Below are 24,307 nucleotides of genomic sequence, written 5' to 3'. Positions count from 1 at the left end.
TAAAAAGTTCCATCCCACAGGGTTGGAGATTTCAGACAAAAAGGACATTAGCATCCCTATGAGTGGTACCTCACAGAGTTGAAACATCAGGGGGATCACACGGAATATTGATGTGATTTTTGTGATCCGTATTTCTCATGGATTTGAATGATTGCATCCCTAAAACAGTCTCAGACGTGTTCCGACTATGTGGCTTAAGTTGGCCAAACTCCCTCTTAAGACCTTATGTTGGTGTTTTCTTTATGCTGACCGTATCACCATAACGTTCAGCTTGAACACGCATTGAGAATCAAGCAATAGATACACATAGAGATCTTATGCTCCTGATTGCCTACATTGAAAATAGGGGGAGTAGGCAACTTCGATTCCCTGTGCAAAGAAGAAATTTCCGGCAATCGTTTGACAGGTTTTAAAAAAGCAGATCGGGACCAAATTTTCAGTGTGTGGCAGTCGGGTCAATACCAAGCTCCTGTCATTAAGCCTCTGCCAGTCAAACATCCGGCCGTAATTGATGAGTTTCCCCTGGGGAGGGCGGAATGGGGTGGTGGAGGGGGGGGCGTAGGAGTGGAAAGGTGGGGGCAGCGTCTATGGAGGAGGCATCACAAGTCATGACAGACAGCCAGTCACATAGCATTGAGTGGGTCAGGTATTTATGCATGAGTGTTGGGTTGCAGAAAAGACTGCAGGGAGTGGTCCCTTTAAACTCCACAGAGGGAGGGGAAACATGACAAACAACATGGACGCTAATGATGATAACAAAGCAGTGGAGATATAATCATGTCAGGAACATCATGTTTTTGGCACTAGATTGCATCAACTGTGCTGTTGTTAAACATTGCCAATACTGTTGTTAAACATTAGGAATATATTGAACGCTTATTAAAGCTTGTTAGCCCTCGCATTTATCATCATCATCATCACAACGAGTCTGTGATATCCAATGTTAGTCTGTAAAAACAATCAATACATAAGAAAAGAGAAAACAAACGAGAGGCATGTATAAAAGGTTTTCGGTATAAATGTGATGATACAAGATCGCAGAAACACTAAATTTGACATTCATTAAACCTACCTCTCAATTACATCTGTGACCGTAAGCTATTTTCTAGCCTCCCAGAAAGACAAAACATGGTGAAATATGTTGACAACTGGAGAAAGAAATCACAAAGACAGTGCAATATAAGGTAAAGTCAGCCATAATCACTGTTGTACTGAGTGGGCTTGGACTGCACAAATTAAAGACGAAAAAATGGGGCGAGAAGAAAGAGGAGAAAATGCAGATGGGGGTATTATTTTTCTTTTTGTATCCCATCTAATTGCAATCATAGGCAGATGTCTGAAAGTGTGACAGCATCAGCAGAATTGCTGCTGAGAGCACAGAATCTTTGTCTAAAAATAATCAGACATTCTGTGTGCTGCTGTTTGTTATAATGGTAATCGATGCTGGAGGCTTTGAATTCCATCAATTTATAGATCCACTCTGTTCTGCCTGGTGACTGTACTGCCTCACAACCCCCCCAATACACACACACACACACACACACACACACACACACACACACACATGGACACAGTGGTCATCACAAGACAGCACAGGGGCCAGTGTATGATTAAGATAAGTGTAGTTTCCTTTCATACATTCCTTATCACCTCCTATTCTCTGGAAAGCACCAGACTGTCCGTAGCAGAGTCTCAGATTAGCCCTGCATCTCAGACGCCACATTTGAGAGGGGGATGGATCAATAAATCAAATCACCACAATCAATGGCTCCGATCGCCGCAGTCTAGCCTGGCCTCAACGTTATTACTGGAACCCCCCAGCCGCTGAAGGCTGGAGAAAAAAGAACAACAAGACTGGGGAGGTGGGTGGGGGAAAGGGGTTCAGGCAGAGCCTTGGCTGGCTGGCTGGCTTCTGTCCATTTGAAAGATGCAAGACGATCCCTTATCTGGCCTCCGACCGACTGACAGGCGGGTGGCTGGCGGTGAATGGCCGGTCCAGACTGCAGACAGAATGAGCCAGGAGGGTGGGGCCGACTGACTGACCTATGTGACCTGACCCCGGGAACCTCAGACAGGGAGGGGCATGCAGGTGGCCGTACTTCCCCTGGCTAGGCCGCCCGCCACCCTTCTCCCCTCCACACCCCCGTCTGGTGGGGTGTCTCTGGTGTGGTCACTCTGCATGGCCAAAGGTGCTCCACAAACCCCGTGTCCAGACCAGACACTGATTGGTGCCGAAGTGTTCAATGTGCAGCCGCTAGTAGTAAAGTAGAAATTGGCGGTTCTGTATAGTTTATCTAGGCTCAACTCTGAATTTCACATTTCATTTTGACACCTTTCTAAACCCTGGACTAGTAAGCCTGATAAATCATCCAAAATAATTAATCCCCAGTCAGTCAGGCTGTCTTCAAACAGCATGCTAAATCTTACAAAAGGGATGAGAGGTGCGTGAGCGTTACAACCATCAGCAAAAGGTGTGACAGGGGTTGTCAGACATTATTCGTCATACCTAGCTTCATTTAGGGAGTTTTAGCGCCTTACGCGCCAAAGCACATCGTCCCGTCAACGCTTCACTCTCTTTTTAATCACACACGCCCCCGCACGTACGTGCACCCACTCACACACAACCATTGATAAAACAAGGTAACACATTACCATTGTCGTTGTTTAAAATTAGACAACCGAGGCACCGCACTTTAAAACATCTAACAAATATGAATCGGTCTTAACATAGAGCCTTCAATTAATCTAGAACCAAGAGATGTCTTTAAATGTGCTCCAATTAGAACCTTCAAACTGCTATCTATGGATGAACATTTTAAATGAACAGCCCATTAGAAGAGCTTATCATCATTAAGCCAGGCCATTGTTCCCCTCATTTCCAAGTCTGTGGTTACAATCAGGACGCCTATTGTGGTACTGAAATACATGGCCACTGACTGATTAGACTGTCCCTGGATTCATTAGCAAGCTAGGGGGTTGAACCCTGACTGACAACTTTACAACCACAACACGCCAACTGAACAGGTCAAATAGAGACAGTACGTGAACGACAAGGTTTCATTCATTAGCCAAGGATACAAAAAAAGTTCAAATATATAGTTCATATATTATTTCAAAGAGTCACAGTCTTCAATAACCATTTTCCCTTTCGCTTCAAGCAATGGACTTCAATGGACGACCAACCAAACCAACCAGTCATTTCACTGTGATGAGGACAAAACGCTGGGTAAAGCTCTACAGATCAAGTCACCATCGCCACCACGTTGGCCCACTTTTCATCGACAATAAAAGAGCAGTGCAACAGAGATAACCTGCGATTATTTATTCTCTCTTAAGAAAATGTCAATCTGTTCATTCTCAGGTGAGCTGCTCTTCCTCTAGTTTTTGTTGTTTTCTTCCCCCTACTCCCTCCATTTTCCCTTGTCGATTGCAGGAAGATCAAAGCACCGCCGCCGGAAGAATCTGAATATTTCAGGTGAGGAGAGAGGGCTGCGTTTCGCACCACCTGTGAAGCGCTGTGAGACCCTCCTCTATCTCACACACGCTGTGTACCAAGGGCCCCTGGGGGCCCGGCGACATGAACCAGGGCCACCTGTCTGAGAAAGAGAGAGAGAAATACTTTTTTCTCTCCAATTTTCTCTCTCTCTCACCCCATCTCTCCTGCTCTCTTTCTTCTCATTTTCCAGCATTTGAACCAAAAATAAATTAATGTAAATAGAGCGATGAGAGTGGGAATACAACTTGGGCTGACAACAAGATGTGGAAAACTTTGAGTGCTGCGAGACCAGGCAGTCACGTTAACACAGTGTGACACGCAAACAGCCACTTGTAATGACAATTTACACATGAATGGGAATTTGTTGTGAGATTTGCAATAGGAACACCATGAACTGATTCGAAACCACAGAGTTGATTGCGTCTATGAATTGCGTAACTTTTCAAACGCAGCCCTATATGAAAAAGAACTGTCCTTAAGGTGAATGTCTTGACAAGGGGCAGCCTAATGTCTCTACTTTACTGTCTCTTAGGAGGGGTTCTATAACAGCGTTTTCTATACTAGCCTTTATCTAGAGTAACTAAACCTGTTGCCACATTTGCATTGGAAATTAAACATTTACAACAGGCGAAAATGTCAAATGAGGACAGTCACCTTTCTGAGGTGATGTGGGACACCTTTCGGACATATAGTCCCTGTACTGAAGCGGAAGGAGAGACGACATAGAAAGTCTGGTTCTGAAGTCCTAAAAACACCTCACGCCAACACCTAAAAAATGATAGCGTCGCCATGTTAGTTACCGGGTAAACAAAACTGTCAGTGACTTAAAAAACCAGGTCAGGGTTATGGCCGTAACCCAGCGCGGGCGCGGGCGTGTTGCACCTCACACCGTACCCCTGGCACAGCTAGAGTTTCTTGGTGCTAGCATAAACAGAAAATTGTATTTACATATTACATAAATGGAATCCAATCGTTGTCACGACAATGCTTGTAGTCTGAACAGGCTCTAAGATGCTGCAGATCGCATCACAAAAGCAGCCAGTTCTGACCCACGGCAACAACAACAACAAAGCTAACGGACGCTCATACTAGCCTCAACAATTTCCTCTCCTTGGAGAGGTATGCGAGTGTGTATGCGTGCACGGGTGTGCGAGTGTGTGCGCTTGAGGTGTACTGTACACGTGTGTAGGGGTGTGTGTTGTGGGCTCCACACAGCCAGTACCCAGCCACGTCTCTCAAAAGGGCTGTAAAGTCTTTACAGCAGATTCCTTACATTCATCTGTGTCAGGGCACTCGGAACACATTAGGCATTTACACGGGAGGAAAACACAATCCATTTGATGCTACACTGCCCACACGTCCAGAGCCCTCCTCCCCACGCCACACATTCACAGTGTTTAACTTCCATTTCATATTCTGAACAGGCAGGCAGACAAGTGGATCTTGCTGTGTATCAGCATTTAAACAGCCAACCTAATGTAATCTGGTGAGAGTCAACAAGAGGCACTCGTATTACCCCGCTCACAATATTCGTTTTTATTTATTCTGCAATGTGCAATAGATTATTATTTTGCTCCTCTAATGATATATGCAAACAATGAAACTAAAAAGTCACACTTCTTTCTCTCTTTTTAATATCAGAAGTGCTTATGTGAACAAGTGCAGGTTAATCTGAGGAGCAGGTCAGAGGCAGCAGGTGCTTTGTAAATGTCAGCGGTGAGATCTAGGCTGCTCTCATCACTAAAACCACATTGCTGTCGGCTACACGATGGATGTATGACTTGGAGGTGTCATTCCCCCACTTTTCACCGCCATCGCAAGGATCCCCCTCTATCATGGTAAACCTGATTAATCAATCGATTTATCGCCATAAATCAGGCCGGAGCTTTGATTGTATCAGCAAGTCACACAATCAATCAATTAGTCTAGCCCTAGCAGCCCAATTTGCCTAAAGAAAGATGAATGTCTCTCCGTATCATCCATTTGACTGTCCGTTTACCCATCATACACTGCAGCTGTTGACTCAGAGGTCCATGTTGGATTTTACAGATTTTGAAACATAATTAAATAAAAATGTATATGTAATAATTAAGTCTGTAACAGAAACCAGTGTGGACAATGTGAAGGGGTCTGAATACTTTCATGTTCTGAAAGTAAAAGGACATATTTGTTTCAGATTTCATTCCAACTGAGAATTTCAATACACAATGTGACAAACTGCCACGGTCCACCGGCTCCCATCTGCAATGGAGTGTCAGGACGTCTCATAGGATACGCTGGAAACTTTAGGGACGACAAAACGACAAGAACAACTAGAGCACGACAGAGTGGGCTGCCTCTCCTGGTGCCTCAGCGGGCTTCTCTGCAGAGTACGTCAGACAGCCAGGCCGTAGAACCAGAACCGTGGAGGAGACGAAGAAACACCAACCCGGTTCCCAGTGGAGCACGTCTGTGGTGGGATTACAGCATGACGAGGTCTGGTTCTGCTTCACACTCCGAGACCCTGCTGCCTGCCTGCCTGCCTGCTGCCTAGAGCACAGAGGGGCCTGGAACACCAGAGCACTGTGTCCCTGCAGAGATATCTACAGAGTTCTGCCCAATCTCACAGGCTCCACCATGTAATTAGAGATAAAGACACATGGCCAGGGTACTCAACCCCAACTCTGTCAGCTTCACACTTCAGTGCCCACCCATAGACTTCCAAAGAACAACTGGCCATCCCAGCTCTACAGTTTCAGCAGCCTTTGCTAAATTAGCATTATAGCTTGCAGCTGAGGGGTTCCCAAGTTCCCAGGAACAGGGAATGTTTACATTTTAATGTGCCATGACAGTCTATTTCAATGTCTGAAAGTAGTGCAAAGTTCAGAAGTTCATGAGACAATTTCGTGTGATCTTCTGTGTAGAAAAGAACAGCATAATGGCTTTCAATGAGAATGTAATTTTCCTACATTCTGACTTGGAACCTGGTAATCTTCACTTGGTTATATGGACTGCTAAGCCTTTGAAATGTAAACAGAAGACATACACAATGCCGGGAAAGGTTTTTGCCCCATGTCTGAATTTCTACATTGTTGCATTTTTCACATTGACTTTGGTCAGATCTTTTTGTGGGTTGTAGTAATATGTACAGAGAGTCTGACAGGAAAAGATTACAACAAAGTTAGTTGCTTGTTTCATTTTGGTGTGCCACGGAACCAAACATGCAATCTACATGTATGAAAGAGTGATAGCCCCCCGGTTAACTCAACCCAATGACATAAATGTATTAGGGTCAGGTGTTTAAATACCTTGATAAACATTAAGGCCTGACATGGACTAGGCCTGCCCAATATACACCTGCCTGACTTTGGCTCTTGTCATCATATTGAAGTTGTAAACACACAGGTTCCAAAGCCACATCATGCCATGATCAAAACACATTTCTGAAACACACAAGAACAATTTTGTTGATGTGTATCAGCCTGGAAAGGGTTACTAAGCCATTTCTAAGCCTATGGGCTTCCATTGAACCTCCATCAGACCCATGTTACCCAAATAGACAAAGTGTGGGACACAAGTGAATCTTCCCAGGAGTGCCCATCCTGCAAAATGTCTCTAATAACAAGGCAATGCAAGTCACATCTAGGAAGTCACAAACAACCCTAGAACAATATCCACGTATCTGCAGGTCTCTCTTGCCTCAACTACGGTCAGTGTTCATGAGAAAGACACTGGGCAAAAATTTAATTAATGACAGAGTAACAAGGTGAAATCCCCCGCTCACTAACAAGAACGTGAATGCACCTAGACTTTGCTAAAAAGCACCTTGTCACTTTTGGGTGACAATGGCCCCATTGTGTCAATCAAAAAGCAAATATTGCATTCCACATTAAAAACCAAGCATGGTGGAGGCAGTGTCATGGTCTAGAGATGCTTTGCCACATCAGGACCTGGACAACAGGCCATCACTGAAGGAACCATGAATTCTGCTTTGTAACATAGAATTCTACAGGAGAATGTCAATCCACCAGAAGCCACTCAAGCTTTGCCTTGGCTGTAAACTTAGGGTCATTGTTGCGTAGATATACTAACTGTTAAGGTACCAAAAAATGTATATTGTATATCCCTACCTACATGCTACTGTCACAATTTACAACTCAAATGTATGATATGGCTACGGTGCCTTGAATTGTGGCTTGAATTGGGTGATGGGCAAAGACTCCCCTCAAGCAACCCTTTTCTATCGGAAATGAAAAAAACATTATGTTTGCGTCAGTGTTCTCTCAAACAACTTTATTTCCTACAGGAAGGTAACACAGTTGTATTATGCATATCATAGTACATATACAATAGAAACACCAACATCAAATTCTGTATGAAGGACAACCACAAGGGTCTTTTATTGCTTCCCCCCCACAAAACTGACAGAATTATAGGGAGAGGAGAGACAGTGGTAGATATGGGTATTGAACCCAGGTCTCCGGGGCGGAGCTGCATATGTTCATGGAGCCGGGAGTGTTATCACTGGACCAGCACATATGCAGATGTAAATGGCCAACTTATTGGAGACAGGAACTTTATCTCCCCATATTACACTTCATTGGTATTTTCTTCATATCGTTCCCTCCAAAAAACTGAACATTTTACAGGCAACTAGGAGGAACATTTGGAAAGTAATGCAGGGGAAAAAACCAGACTATATTCAAGTAACAGAAAATTACAATAGCGAAAGATCCATTATTCATTTCAGATACATTTTTCATTTAGGAGCATGGTGAATATGAGCAATGATAAATGCATCGCCCAGGATGCAATTTGTATGTAAAATAACAGAAGATTAAAGAATATGTTTTATGTAGTTTGTTGCCATTTAAGGAGAAAATGCATTCCTGGAATTGAAAATAATAAGAATTCAACCCATGACATTGGCTCACTTAGCCTATTGCTAGGTTCTTTACCAGTCCCTCTGGGTCATAGTGAGAGCACAAAGAGTCTCTCAGATGATGAACGAGCGGGATAGAGTGGATTTTCATGCAGCGTTTTTGGCAGACCATTTGGAAATGCAGGGTAAGTAAACTGTATAAAAACACTAATTAAATACACACCACCCACACATGCACACACAAACAAGCGTTTACGTTTTACCATACTTGTGGGGGCAAATAAAACATGGTTCCCATTCAAAATAAAATGTTCCCTAAACCTACGCTAAAACCTGACTTTTAACGCCAAACCCAAAGCTAGTCCCCACAAGGTCCATTTGTTGTTGTTTCACCATCCTATATAAAATATATATTAACATAGATTAATATACATCCCATTTTCCTAAGCCCAAACACTAACCCTAACTCTTAACCCTAAAGCAAACTTCGAACACTAAAACCAGACCCTAAAACGAACACTAAACCTACCTTTTTGTAAAACTCAACTAGTCCTGTGAGCTTTCAATGTTTCAATTCATTCGCCCAGTATTGGCCAGAACAATCCACAATTGAGGCAGTGTGTTTTAAAAGCAAATAATTGAAAACTCCACATTGTCTGCCTCACAGAGGGCAAAGAACGTTGGCGTGACCTTAGACAACACCCATTCATTCTCTGCAAGCACCAAGGTGGCGACTCACTCCCGCAGATAAAAGCTGTATAACATTCACTGAGTTTGAACGTACCGCACACAGGAAGAGGCGCGGGTACTAAGCCAGACAGTGGTCATCTCAAGCCTTGACTGCAGCAACTAACTGTTGGTAGGTATCTTGGTGTGAGCCACCAAACTCCTACAAGTCATCCAGATTGCTGTGGCCCCTCTGTTTTCAACCATTCCAAGTCCCATGCCACCCCGCTCCTCCGCTCATGGCACTGGCATCCAGTTGAAGATCACTTCCACTACAAGTCCATGGTGCTTAGCTTTTAAGCAGCAAGGGGAGCTTCCCCTCCCTAGCTTCAAGCAATGCTCACAACCTACATCCCAACCAGGTCTCTTCTGGGCTCTTGGCTGTCCCTCCCCTACGGGAAGGCAGCTCCTGATCTGCCTAGTCAAACCTCTTCTCTATCCTTGCCCCCCATTGAGGAGAGCAGAGACCCAGGCCATTCTCAGAAAAATAACATAACAGCCACCCACTCCATGAAGTGAACTAACACTTAGTATTTTTGTCTTCTTTCCAGAACTGACTTTATTTCTTATAACTACTTCAGAGTAGAATGTAGGAACTATGACTTTGGTGTGTGGTTGTTTAACTCAGCTTCTTATAATATATGCACTAACTCGAAGCCGCTCTGGATTACAGCATGTGATAAATGACTAAAATGGATTTGCTTGTGAAAGAGTTTGAAACATATCTTTGTTTCATAACTTATCTTTCATTTTCTGCAAGAAAGACTCTTTCAAATGTAACCAATACACTTTTGTACAGATTCATTTGGCTGTGTGCTTCCAGCCAAGGAACTACCACTCCTCCCCAGTTATCTTACACACAGGTGTTTGGTGCAAGCTAGATAGCTAATTAGCACAGGTGGTTGTCTCAGTCTACCATATGTCTTCTGCAAACAAGCGCAGTAACATGGATATATAGCCATGTGAATACACTAACCTTACAAAAATATGAAGTAATTTAAGCTATTTTTTATTATTTTTCAATTATTGTTTTTCAATTAAGTTTCTTTTTTTATTTATTTTTTGTTTCCAAAATACTCCCACAAACGATGCGTTCATAACGAAAGGGTTTCTAAATAAAATGATACTTCCCTGCCCAAGTACATACTATGGTTCAAGTTCTGTGAATGAAGCACTCAAAATCTAACCCAGTAAGCCCTATGCATTTTTTGTATTGTGGACAGGCAAATTGTCCTCACTCCTCTTAATTTGTGTTTATTTACTATTCGTGGGAGGACTTCAGATTTGTACAAATACAGTAAAACAGGTGTGTACTCGTACGTGCACACACACCTGCACACACAAACACACGAAATACACACAACCTTGCCTGCCATCCACATGTTCTTCTCTCCTCCATCAGCTTCACTCAGTGCACACCGTTTCGAATCACTGCCTCTCAGAAACACACAAACAGGCTTTCCCTTTCTGAGAAAGCGATTGAATGCGGCCTTGAAACACAAGACATGCCCACCACAGAGCATGTAATACAGCTCATTACTGGGAGAGAGAAGCTCAACAGAGAGAGCAGGAGGAAGTCTGCAGACCAACATCTGCATCCCAACAGAGAAGAGAGCAGGAGGAAGTCTGCAGACCAACATCTGCATCCCAACAGAGAAGAGAGCAGGAGGAAGTCTGCAGACCAACATCTGCATCCCAACAGAGAAGAGAGCAGGAGGAAGTCTGCAGACCAACATCTGCATCCCATCAGAGAAGAGAGCAGGAGGAAGTCTGCAGACCAACATCTGCATCACTAACCACACAATGGCTGCATTTCTCAAAACATTCTGCCTGCAAATAAGATTGTTTGACTAAATGCGATCATGAAAACTGATATATAATTCTGACAGCTGTTTTTGGGCTGCCGGATAAAACCTTCACATTAGCAGACACCAAACCACAAGTACAGGTCATGAAAGAGTAATATAAATGCTTGGTTAACTGCTGTGTTCAAGGGATGCTAAATGTAGCAAATCAGACTGTTTTTCTGCAAGCTTTTCTTTGGTGTAGGTGTGTGGTTTAATGTGGATATATTATATGATTTTATGTTGTACTCTGTCAGTTACTGATGTTTGATTTTCTTCCAATTATTTTTGGTTAATGTGAACGAGGCGTCACTGTCTGGAGGTTCTGCGATTTGAGCAGCAACAGCCCAGACATTTATCCGTGCATTTCATCTTTAATAGGCCAATGGTCATGGTTGCAATCCAAGTCATGACCACCTCAATTACACAAATCTCAGAGACTCTTATGGAATATACGGACTTTGAGTAAAATCTATACTACTTCATCATTTTTAGTTTGGCTTTGGATTAGATGTTTAACTAATAATCAAGGCACAGGCTGTTTTCAACACACAAAACTATTAGACCTAACTGAGTGGTAGACCAACACTCAGACAGAAGTAGACCTAACTGAGTGGTAGACCAACACTCAGACAGAAGTAGACCTAACTGAGTGGTAGACCAACACTCAGACAGAAGTAGACCTAACAGAGGTAGACCAACACTCAGACAAAAGTAGACCTAACTGAGTGGTAGACCAACACTCAGACAGAAGTAGACCTAACTGAGTGGTAGACCAACACTCAGACAGAAGTAGACCTAACAGAGGTAGACCAACACTCAGACAGAAGTAGACCTAACTGAGTGGTAGACCAACACTCAGACAGAAGTAGACCTAACTGAGTGGTAGACCAACACTCAGACAGAAGTAGACCTAACAGAGGTAGACCAACACTCAGACAGAAGTAGACCTAACTGAGTGGTAGACCAACACTCAGACAGAAGTAGACCTAACTGAGTGGTAGACCAACACTCAGACAGAAGTAGACCTAACAGAGGTAGACCAACACTCAGACAGAAGTAGACCTAACTGAGAGGTAGACCAACACTCAGACAGAGGCAGACCTAACAGGTAGACCCATTAGCAGCTAAGTTGAGGGGAAATAGGATTTTGAATGTGAATGACAGTTTGGGTCCCCCAAGGACAAGTAAACCTAAATGGTGTGTGTGTCTGTGTTAGAGGGCGGATTGGCCCTGTGTATGTGTTTGGCATGCAGGTTTGCGGGAGAGGCCTGTTGTGATTCAGCTAATCCACTGCGCAGAGTTTCGTGACCCCTCCCTAACCTCAAGGCCATCGGCTATCACATGACCGGAGGCTAAGCATTACTGACATTTAAAAAAAGGCATAAACTTCTCAGCATTGGAGTTTTAGACACGCATTCAATGGGGCCATGGGTGCACACATATTCTGAACCGTCAGAGGAGTGCCCTTTCTCCTCTTCAACACAAAGCTGCAGCCTGTTTTCCACTGTGTGTTCATGTTAATGTCAGCAATAAAGACATGAAACAAAAACGCGCTAAGTGGAGACAGTTTTTGGAGGTCGGTTGGAAGCAGAAACAGTAGAAAATCAGGAGAAAGGCCAGGATCCGAAGAACCTGTCAGCTTCTTGCTCTCTTTCGGGCAGCTCATGTGCTATGGCACTCGCAGCTCAGACTGTGAGGGGAGCAAATGGGCCTAATTCGCACTATGTGTGTGTGTGTGTGTGTGCGTGTGTCTCTGCTGTCTAGCAGTGTGAGCGGGGAATTAGATCTATGGTTTGTAGCCTTCATCCCTTCCCAGACAGACTTGTTCCGGCTCAGAGGCGCTGCCTAATCCGCGCCTCTCTCCCGCTTGCACTCCCAGAAAATGACTTCACACAGCTGCCTCAAATGCCCAACACAGCAATTCTCGTATGACTGAACTCCAAAAAAAAACACCTCAGCAGACCTCCCATAGCTCATTTAACATACCAATCCATCCCCTACACCCGACACCCTCTGTTCCCCCAACTCTGGAGGGAAACAATACGAAAAACAACAACAGCCCCTCCTGATCATTTAAGAGCCCTTTTCTCTGGTTAACCGTCAGAACCAGCAGCACTGGAGGAGGAATGCATGTGGTCATAAGTAGCTACCCCCATCAAGAGGGGTGAAGGAGACATGCCTGCATTTAGACCACCCTGCCCTCTGTCCCCACACTGAAGGGACAGAGGGCCTCTTTGATGAGACGATTAAATGAATAATCAACCAATCTTGAATAATCCGTGTTAAGGCTCGTGTTGCTTGGAACTTCTCCCTGTACCAACACATGTCTAGTCTGGTGGGGTAGAGATAGGTTGAGGTTGGTCCAATGTCAATATCCGGACCAGGTTCCCTGAGACTGCTCCGCTCCTCCATGGGAACGCCAGGCACAGCAAGTTCTCACATTAAACCTGTCTATTGGGCTGAATGTTTTCTGCTAGCTGTTATCCGTGAAAAGGGCCGAGATAGTGCTGACTAGGGGAGGGAGGACTGCAGAAAACTGGGTCATTTGGGTCATGTAGTGGTAGCCAATGTAGTGGTAGGGCACTTGGATCAACACTTGAGTCCTAAAGATAGGAACCTGTGAGAGCTACTTCACATGAATCAATCCAACGCCACTGAATACCCACGATACTCCACGAATATCCACCTAAAAGAGCCTGTTTCAAAGCCCTGCACTCATTCACCTGTTCTTGTCCAGGACATTGAGGGAAGAAGAAGGGCAATAGAATAGCAAGAATGAAAAGGGGAAAGTGGACAGGACTGGATAATCTGTGGATTTCATCCATTAATAGCCCATAGTCCAGACCTCGTAGAACTTGAATTACAGAGTAATAATTACATTTCAGTCATTTAGCATAAACTCTCATCCAGAGAGACGGTAAGAATCAAGGCTAACTGTTTAGCTCAGGGACATAGCGTTGTGTTATCCTGACCGCACAGCGACACCACATAGCATCCAACAGCCTGTCCTCAGACATCCTAAACACAAGGCTGGCCATCCCAATGGAAGATTTCGCCACTGAACAGCAGACCACTCTACAATATAACAGGTGAGATCAATAAGCAGGTGTTCTGACCACAACAAACGGGTTGCAGTCACGTGACGCTGGGGAAAAAAAATAAACAACTGTTTGAACTTCACGAGAACTCCTGCAGCAGCAGCACGGAAATACATTCAAAGGGAACGAAAATGATTAAAAACTGAGATTCCACAGTAGAGAGAGAAAGAGAGAGAGGTGATTTATCCCTTCACAGCCTTTTGACACTAAATTAAACTGTTGAGTCCATTCCCCCGTGCCAGCTAGTTATCTTTCCAGGCTAATTTAACACTATAATTTACATTCCGTATAAAATACATCCTGATGTGGCGCTGTCAGGGCCGTACATCATTGGCGGAGTGTGCTCCAGTTTCGGTGAAAGGGACAGAATTAGATCATATTCATGATGCAATTAAACACTTCAGTGGGAATCGATGTAAAACCGATGAGCCCTGAAAACAATGCATATGGCTGAGAACATTAGAACACATTACCTTGCACTGGATCCTTCGCTCCACAGACGCAATTTAAAAATCCTCCACCACTTCACTCTCGGTCTCTACAGATTCATAACGCACGCCAATAATAAATGAATTTTTCACAAAATTATTCAACTACTAAATTGCCCATGGTAACTGAATATCAGATGAAAGTGATGTGAATTATTAAGTATAGAAACTGTTTGTTCACCATGGGTGTAATAATTGCCCCAAATGAGGAGCAGAGGGGAAAAAGAGGGGAAGGTTACCATACTACAAACCAAACATCACTGTTGACGTAAAACTGGGCAAAACTTGTCTGCCGTCTGGGCCTCCTGCTAAGAACACGGCATTTACCAATTCCTCTTGGGCTGCAGCGTGGGTTCTCTTATGGATACAGAAATGAGTACCTTACCGGCCAGTACTGAGCATCCACACACAGACAGAGGTGGCAACACGCACTCAGGAGCTGGTAAAACCATTTCAGCACCCAGCCACCAGATTTTTACATAATCAGACAGCCAGATGGACAGACCGAATGGAAGGCCACACACACACAGACACACACACACACACGCACACACAGACACAAACACACACGCACACACACACACACACACAGACACAGACACACACACGCACACACACACACACACAGACACACGCACACACACACACACACAGACACACGCACACACACACACACACACAGACACACGCACACACACACATACACACACGGGGACACACACACAGACACGCACACAGATACACAGACACACGCACACACGGACACACGCACACACGCACACACGGACACACACACGGACACACACGGACACACACACGGACACACACGGACACACACACGGACACACACGGACACACACGGACACACACGGACACACAGAATCACATGAACTACCTGCCCGCTCAGCAGCCATCAACCACGGCTCGACTGGCAATGTCACTATCGGATTCAGCTGGAAAACAGAGAATTCCATTAGCTACAGTCAGAATAAATAATTAAGCCCGCTGTCCACTATGAGTAGCCAGAGTGGTGAGGTTTCCATTTCTACAACCCCCACACCCTGTCTTCCCTTTTGGACTTTCCCAAAAGTCCAAAATTGTTGATAGTAAAAGTAGATGAATTTAATAAAATACAAAATGTAACAGGCAGAAGGGCAAGAGGGCAGCAATTTGTAACCATTTCTGAGTTTGCCTCTTCAACTGAAACAGTAATTATGCTTAATGGTCCTTTAATCTGTCCATCAGGCTGGAGGTGAGCTACCAGGTCATGCTTAAGTGCTGGGCATGTCACGCCATGTCAGGGCCTGGCCAGTGGGGTGTACTCCTGCAGAGACCCCAGGAACACTCATCTCAGGGCTCTGGGATCCAGGTCTGCTGCCCCGATGACAGACACGCTGCCTCCTGACGTTAGAGCACTTACTGCATAACCATCACAATAATTGGGGTACAAGGGCGAGAGAACAACTCAACACCCACAGGGAAAAACGCCATGAATTTTAAGAGGAAAAAGTGAAAAGAGAGGAATGGGTTGATCTATCAAGGAAACATCGAGGGAAAAGCAGCACATTTGGCAGCTTTGGAAACGCTACCAATATGTTACAAATGTATAAGCATTAGGCCCCCGACAGGTCTACATTAATGATTAAAGTGATGCTGTAGTCAGATCCGAAACCATTCTCTCCAGCTGGAATCGTGGCACTCCGCCATCCAGTTTAATCTTTAACTCCAGGAGGATCTGTCCAGGTTTCACAGAATTAGGGCCTGTGGATTCAAGACGAGTTTAACATTCTATTTCTACTTGAACAAGGAATCCAGAGGTATGACCTGGTGATCCCATTGCCATGCAGTCTGCAAGTCTCCGATCCAGAGATCCTTACCGTAGAAGCTGAGTTGGAGCCATCCGTCAGGGAGATACTGCCAGATTAATCCCAACAGCACCACCAGAAACACAGGACCCATGCCAATGCAGGGCCGAGCAAATAATACCTTTGCACCCAGAATCATTTGTACTCAACTCAGGAGTCTGGCCGTCTCGAGGGCTCAAAGAGAGAACTGCTAGTCCCGGCCATGAATATACTCTTCTCGCCCTGCTTTATTTGTTATCTTGGACAAGCATTCGTGCACACCATTTCACTGGTAGAGGGGGAGAGAGAACGAATCACTCCCCAACCACGCCGCTGTTATTCCCTCAGCTGTCAACCCTTCTCAGCCCACTTCACCCCCGCCTAGCCACATCGATAGACAAGTGACAGCCGTTTGCTTTATGATTGGCTTTCTTTATTTTTCTCTGCCTGCTTTCAGCTCACCACCGCCACCACTCTCTCAGGTCTAAATCAGTCCAGCGGGCCTGGACAACAGAAAAGAGTATTGTCTCTTTAAGTGAGAGTGACGGATGGTGTGTCAACGCATCCTTTTCCCATTTCCCTACTGTGTTAGCCTAGAACCACACCACTCTTTATACTAGTGGGTACTCTGTGTTAGCCTAGCGCCATGCTACTGTTTATAATAGTGGGTACTCGGTGTTAGCCTAGCGCAACACCACTGTTTTCACTAGCAGGTACTCTGTGTTAGCCTAGCGCCACATCACTGTTTACACTAGCGGGTACTCTGTGTTAGCCTAGCGCCACATCACTATTTATACTAGTGTTTACCCTTTGTTAGCCTAGTGGCACATCACTGTTTATTCTAGTGGGTTCTGTATTAGCATAGTGCCAAACTGCAGTTTATACTAGTGGGTACTCTGTGTTCACCTAGCCGCACACTACGGTTTCTACTAGTGGATACTCTGTTAGTCTAGCGCCACACCACTGTTTATACTAGTGGTACTCTGTGTTTGCTGGAACAATTACAGTATGACAAATGGTCCATCAAGGCCATCTATCAGGGCAGACCTGACAGGAATCCTATACACAGGGCGGCCAATCGTCCCCCCACTCCCCATCTCTGGGGTCCCATGCTTCAGTATCCATGACAACATGCAAGCCACTAGCCACGCTTGCCACTTCATGGTGAGAGATGGGCGCCTGTGAGTGGCTTTGAAAATTAGCCTTTGACACCCTGTGTTCCACTGCTTTTCCGCCTTCCACCGAGCACCCCCAAGGGGCAATGCACAAGCAAACTTTTTAAAAACCCTTTTGAAAAACACACACTCCCCTTTTCACCCCTTGTGATAGTAAAGGCTACCATACAATCACATATATAAGCGGTACACCTTCATTAGCTATTATTCACAGCTAAAAGGAACACGAGGGAGCGATCAGATTTACTTAAAACACTGCTATATACCACCCAACATCCATACAGCAAGTGCACGAAATAGACAGGCGATGAGTGAGAGTGTGGAAGAGCTGCTAGATCTGCAGATATAAAGAACACGCCTCAGCTAACTGTCCTCTACATAAAGGACTTCTCAATACTACCATTCATCCCAGAAAACAAGATTGACATTTAATTGAGCAGCTCCTGTGCTCTACATTAAACACAGGAAAGTATTTATTTTTCAGTCAAGTAGCAGCTGTTCATTATGCCTCACCTTTTGGCTTATTGATATAGGAAACTCAAGGGTATTGGGAAGGACTGGATTGCATGGGACTGCTCTGTGTTAAAGAATAGAGATCCTTGTTCAGAAAATCTTGACGCTCAGTTGGTTTATCTTCTAGTCTGTTTGTACTATGAGTCAGTGAGATTTTTGCTTCTCATGAACACTGTTCATCAAATAGGAACTGTTAAGTCAGGAGACTAACAACAGGGTGAACATCAAAGAACTTGGGATAGGCAAAATAAATAGAAATATTGGTTAGATGTTTTTGTATTCCTATCATGGAAGTCAGATAATGGAATTCCAACTGGTATTTGTCTGCACCTGAATTTAGTTAAAATGTAACATGCCCACATGTTCATTCTTTTTTTCCACTATATTTCAAAGAAAGCATTCTGCATCTGCCATATAATAACACAATAAGAATAAGGCGAGGTGGCATTTACAGCAGCTCTCTTCAATCAGGTTTGGCAGTACCACACCACTTTTGATTTTGCAGACTGTGCGTGTCTTGACTGGATTCACAGAAAGTCCAGGCTGAGCGGGCCAATAGCGCACAAAGCCTTATGTGCTCTTTCCACTTCCTCTGGTATGTAGCTAGCATGATAACACTCAGGACAGATAAGCAAAAAAACAAAATACTTCAAAACATTTCTCAAATCTAAACATTAGTGACCTGACATGATGTATTGTGGAAACAACAGTTTTTTTGTCTCATTCATTTGTAGGCAACTTGCAGCATGGTCCATGGTCCAGCCCAAAGTTAGATAACTTTTATGGTTGAAAGATTAAGGTAAATTATAAGGTGTTGAAAGAGAAACACAGAAATTTGGCGCGCTATAGCGGCACTGATATTCACCATCACAGATATCAGATCAAATTCCCATGAAATCTGATGTTTCAGGTCACAGACAGTCAGCTGGACACAGTAGCTGTCTGGTGAAGTGTCAGGGACAATATAATCTTGTGAATGTACAGTGCACACTCCAAAGGTACTTTGACACTGACAAATGTTATGTTTGGTTTGTTTTGACTCCAACATTCCAACACTTTCACAATGACTATGGGTTTGAAGGTAGACTGTCAGCTTTAACTTGATGTTATGTTCATCCATATTGGGTTAACCATTTAGAAAATACAGCACGTTTTGAACATTTTCCATTTTAGGGTGCAAAAAGAATTTGACTAAGACTAACATTATGTACAATAAATGAGTGTGCCTTGGCACCCCCGATTGAGGACGTGCCAGCTCCAGAGGTTCAGGACCTTGGAGAGCGTGTGTCTGGATAGGCCACGAGAGGCGGGCACGGCTGCCTTCCAGCACATTAAAAAGGCAGCTACGAGGGCCAGCTCCACTCCTCCACACTTGCCTCTGGTCAACGGTAATGGGGTGGGGCACATAGAGTGGAGAGAGGAAGAACTGACGCAGTGTTTTGCTGTGTTTTCTGTCTCTTCCCCTCAACATACTCTGACATACGCTGATCACCAGCAGCTGTACCACGGAGTGCACGTTTGTGCGCTCTGTCTTGTTTTGCCATGTTTAGCTCACGTTGTTTTGAGTTCTCTCTTAATAAAACGCCCAAGGGCCTGCACACGGTTTCCCTGTATTGTGTCTTTTGCTGTGCCCCCATTACACACGTAAGGTACTTTCATATCATTTGAATACAATGACTGCCTGAAGTCTGCCCCTTAAATACAACACCAAACACTGGGTATCTTCCTGGGTGATGATCTGGCTTGTACTGCAATCATCTTCTACTCTTGTTCTTTTCAGGGCCTTTTTGCTTTCAAGTGAAACGCATCCTCTAATAAATTCAGATCAGGGGATTAACTTGGCCAGTCAAGAACTTTCTACTTTTTGAAAAAACGACAAACTGTTCTGTCCCATGATAAGGTCTGTCCTATGATTTTAGTGGTTTTTAGATAAATCCTGCTGCTGTCAGCAGTTACTCAGTCAATGAAGACAAGTGAGCCAGTACCAGGGGCAGACATACATGCCCATAATATAATACCCTCTCCACCTTATTTCACAGAAGAGGTGATATGCCAGTTCCTTTTTTCACCACACATTTCTTTTGACATCAATCTACCAGCATGTTAGTCTCTCATCTGTGCACAATACCTTTAATTCCAGAACTCTGCAGTGCTTTTTTAGTTACCCAGTTTTACAGGATAGTGTTTTTGCACCTTGCAGTCTCTTAGAGAGGGTTCCTGATCTGTTGTACAGATGTTTGTATTTTACAGTTCCTGATCTGTTGTACATATGTTTGTATTTTACAGTCCCTGATCTGTTATACAGATGTTTGTATTTTACAGTTTTTGTAACAAAACAGGTTTTGACCTGTTCCTTAACATGTGCAGTGGAAGCTGTGGTGGGCTGCAGGAATTTTAGTTAAAATGAAACTTTTACAGATGTCACACTCCTTGAGCATACATATATATTTTCACACATAAAAGCATTGCGTATGGGTATATCAATACAGAAATATGAATGCAATTTTTATACATCTTAAGTTATCCCAATTACTTGAATTTGAATGTATAATCTCAAATCTCATTCAAAAGACCGGAGAGATATGGATATGGAAGTATGACGTAAGGACGGGGTATTTCAGTCTGTTCAGATGGGATGGAAATTTTGGCCTACTTTGTGACGTCCCAAATGTGATCTGATTATAATAGACCAATCACTGTTCATATAGGTAAGGACTGATTCAGTAAAGAGGTCAATGGAACTCTACAAAACAATGTAAATGCCATGGAAATGTGTGCAGGAAAGATGCCGTGGGGATAGATTGTGAATCTCCCCACTGCCTGCAGCAAAATGTGCCTACATTTAGGCTATTCCCACAGAGCAAAATCATTTGAAAGACACTGCTTCAATGTATAGTGCTAGTAGTGTTACTTGTACGTTAATTTCACACTAAGTTCAGAAACAAATCTTAGTATGAAGCCTGTATGAATATCTATAAAAATATACGGTGAGTTAATGTTAACATCATCATTGCCAGTCATTGGTAGCTACGCAACCAGTTTATGAAAACAGTAGGTAGCATTTAGCAGGCACTAGCCATTACCTATAACAACAAAACCTTGACAATATTTTAGAGATATTTACTTAGTTAGATCAGAGTTCTTGACTTTGTACCAATGATTAAAGAGCCAAACAAGGCTTAAGGAAATTCATTAAATGTTTAAATGAACACTAAAGTGATTATTTAAAAATACAATTACGACCACAATATTTTAGGCTATTTTGTACAATAATTGATAACATTTCAAATGCTGTTACACTACATTGTAGAAACCCAAACTGCCCTTATGTTGTTTTTAACATGCACATTCCACTGTCATACATACACCTCTTTGGTGTTTATTCTAAACTAGTGTTGGCAGCTTATAGTCATAAAATGCTTAGGTGAAAGGAGGAAACAAAGCTTTCCTAATGTCTTGCACTGTCAGGAGCAGTGGTTTTAGGCTTTGTGATTAATTATATTTGGATAAACATGAAAGGGAGGGGAGAAATGGCTCCAGCTCTAGGAGGTAGGGTGTCAACTGATAAAACCCAGCACTGACATCCAGCAGAGCGGACTCGCTCATTGATGTGGCAGCGTCTCATTTTCACCAGTTTGGGAACAGACAGTTTTGCAGCGCCTTGCGGTTCTTAATTATCTTCCGACTTTGTCTAATTCAATCAACACAACTCCGATTTGGCTGCGAAATGGCACTCAGATCCCCTCAAGCTCAGAAATTCAGAAAACACTGAATAAGTAGAACAGTCAAAGTGACAAAATGAGCAAAGCACATGAAAAAAACACTGCTACCATATCTTTTGAGCTAAGACCTCGCCCCCCTGGTGGATGATATGGCGAGGAACTTTAAGATATAGGAAAGCATTCAGGTACTGTGGCGCCGCTCCAGACTGCACAGCTGTACTGCACTGTAAACTATGTGGTCGGATGGTCACAACAAGAAATATGCAGTTCGCAAACGATTCTTTTCCAACAACTCTTTTATCGACTTGAGCCTGATTAGGATTCCAATTTACTTTGGGTGACGTGCAAGAATGAATGGAGTCATTAATTGATTACTGCATGTTATTACGTACACAGCTTTATTTCTTATTTTATTACTCTTTGGGGAATCTCTTGCATTATTGGCATAGGAGAGAAAATGTGAAAGATAGAAGAGTTGTACTGGAGTAAGGACGGGCCAGAGTCAGACCCACATGGCAGCGGACGCCTTGGCCACACGGACACAGCTGTCCAGGCATGCTTCTCTGCTAAGCAGTGGTGCTGTTAGGCCTGGGCTTCCAGGGGATTAGCCCCGGGTCTTTTTGGAGTAGCTACAGGTTTTTTTGACCCAATTCCAAAATTAGATTTCAAATTTTATTTGGTCTGATAAGTTTGTATCAGAGCAAGATAACATTAACGCAGCTGGAGGAGTGTAAAAAAAACACACGCAACAAAAGCCAGCAATTGCTTTGTTTCGATTGCACTGGGATGCATGACAGCGTAGTGCGGGGGGTACTACAATCCCCGCGCCTCCCTCTTAAAGCAAACTCAAACTAGAGATCAAATCATTCGTGGGGCTGCTGCAGTTAGAAAACAATACTGTCCTTTTACCTGTCAAGGCATCCCACCACAAGCTGTTCACAATTTAGTCCGCGTGTGGCCACAATGAATAGATCTTGTTTTAAAGATTATTAATGAATAATTGTATTTATATGCTCGGCAGTTAAAAATGAACATTGTTTAAAGCACACTTTGGTCTCAGTCTCAGTCACAAAGTAGAGAGCAAATATTCAGCTTTTTATGACGGAGTTGCAAGGCGCGTAAAATCATCACATTCTTCAGTTTGTTGTTTGCCAGTAGGGTTTCCTGCATGCTCAGGCCATTACTGACTGAAATGAACAAAAGGAGCAAAACAAATATTTGTTTTTACTGACTAAGACTGCCCCTGCATGGCGCAATGGTAATGTCAGTCTCAAAGCATCACACATAGCTGAGTCCTTGCAAGAACAGGGTTCAAATCCTGCTTGATAAGTCCAGGGATCCCTCGGAGGGCAGGGCAATTGGCCAGCACCATCCGGGTTTAGTAGGTGACTAGTTAAGGTTGCTTAACCTCGTCGTGCTCTAGTGGCTTCTTGTGTTGGCATGGGCAACGGTGAGCTTAATCAAGGATTGGAGAGTATGTTCTTTCTGGTTGCGCGAACAGCGTGATAAGAACCAAAATACGAGGGATATGTTTCGGAGGACACATATCTCAACATTGACTGTCTGTAGTTTGCTGGGTGTTGCTGCCATAAAGCAGGGCCTTAATTGTGAATTTATCTTTTGGGGGTACTGTCCATCAAACAAACAATTTTGTGAACAGATGCACACATTTGTTTTACCCTCATGAGGATGGAAAATGAAGTACTATAAAAATACAACTATTCTTAATAAACTTAACGCTAACCTTAAATCCAAACCCCTAATCCTAACCTTAACCACAAAATCCTAATCTTAACCTTAACCACAAAACCCTAATCCTAAAACAAATCCCTTAAATCTAACCATAAAATCAATCTTAATCCTAAAACCATGATTCTAAAACTAAACCCTAACACCTAACGTTCAATCCTAAAACCAACAATCACCCCAAAACCCTAATCATAAAACTAAACTTAACCCCAAAAACCTAATCCTAAAACCAACCCCTTACACCTAAAACCTAATCCTAACCTTATCCCCCAGCCTACACATTTTCATTTTGTATGCCAGGAGCTAGTCAAATGTCCTCACTTCACCAGATTTTCCTACTACACATAAACACTCACACCAAGGGAGAGAAAGGACCACATGATATCAAAAATAATCCCTGGCTGCCAGACCAGCACAGTCCCTCTCAATTCACCTCAACCTATCTAATTCAAAGAGCCACTACATTATTAGATTTAATAAGCTCAAATAGCAATGAGGCCCCATCGTCATTATAAAGCCTTTACTTTTGCGCTGACTGCCAAATCTGTTTTGCACTGGCTACAGACTGCCAAACCCAACAATGGCAGATTAGTGAAGCCCTTCTCCCATTGCAACAGAGGTTAATAAAAAGTGACAGGGCTAAGTCTGCTCCGATTAAGTATGTTGAGAGATATTATAGCAGTTTGTTATATCAGATGTTTATTGGATTAATCAACATGTACAACAATAACGTTTTAATTTTAATTTATGCCACACAGTGAAAAAGCACATGTCAAAACAAAGGCAGC

General features: G+C 43.5%; 1 protein-coding gene across 5 annotated transcripts in view; it reads right to left on the bottom strand.

The window, feature by feature from the left end:
* The window catches only part of cux2b (cut-like homeobox 2b), a 110,101-nt gene that overhangs the window by 64,774 nt on the left and 21,020 nt on the right, over positions 1 to 24,307 (bottom strand). The window contains exon 1 of one of the 5 annotated variants that reach the window (XM_020052135.2): positions 16,394 to 16,476. The exons of the other annotated variants lie outside the window; for them this stretch is intronic. The gene's annotated coding sequence lies outside the window, so the exon portion shown is untranslated. Of the gene's footprint in view, positions 1 to 16,393; positions 16,477 to 24,307 lie in introns of those variants that run through there. 5 annotated transcript variants of the gene reach the window in all.

The sequence above is a fragment of the Esox lucius genome, chromosome 13, assembly GCF_011004845.1.
Source record: "Esox lucius isolate fEsoLuc1 chromosome 13, fEsoLuc1.pri, whole genome shotgun sequence".
Taxonomy (NCBI): Eukaryota; Metazoa; Chordata; class Actinopteri; order Esociformes; family Esocidae; genus Esox; species Esox lucius.
The sequence above is the reverse complement of the archived record's forward strand: the minus strand, read 5'-3'. Positions and strand labels throughout refer to the sequence as shown.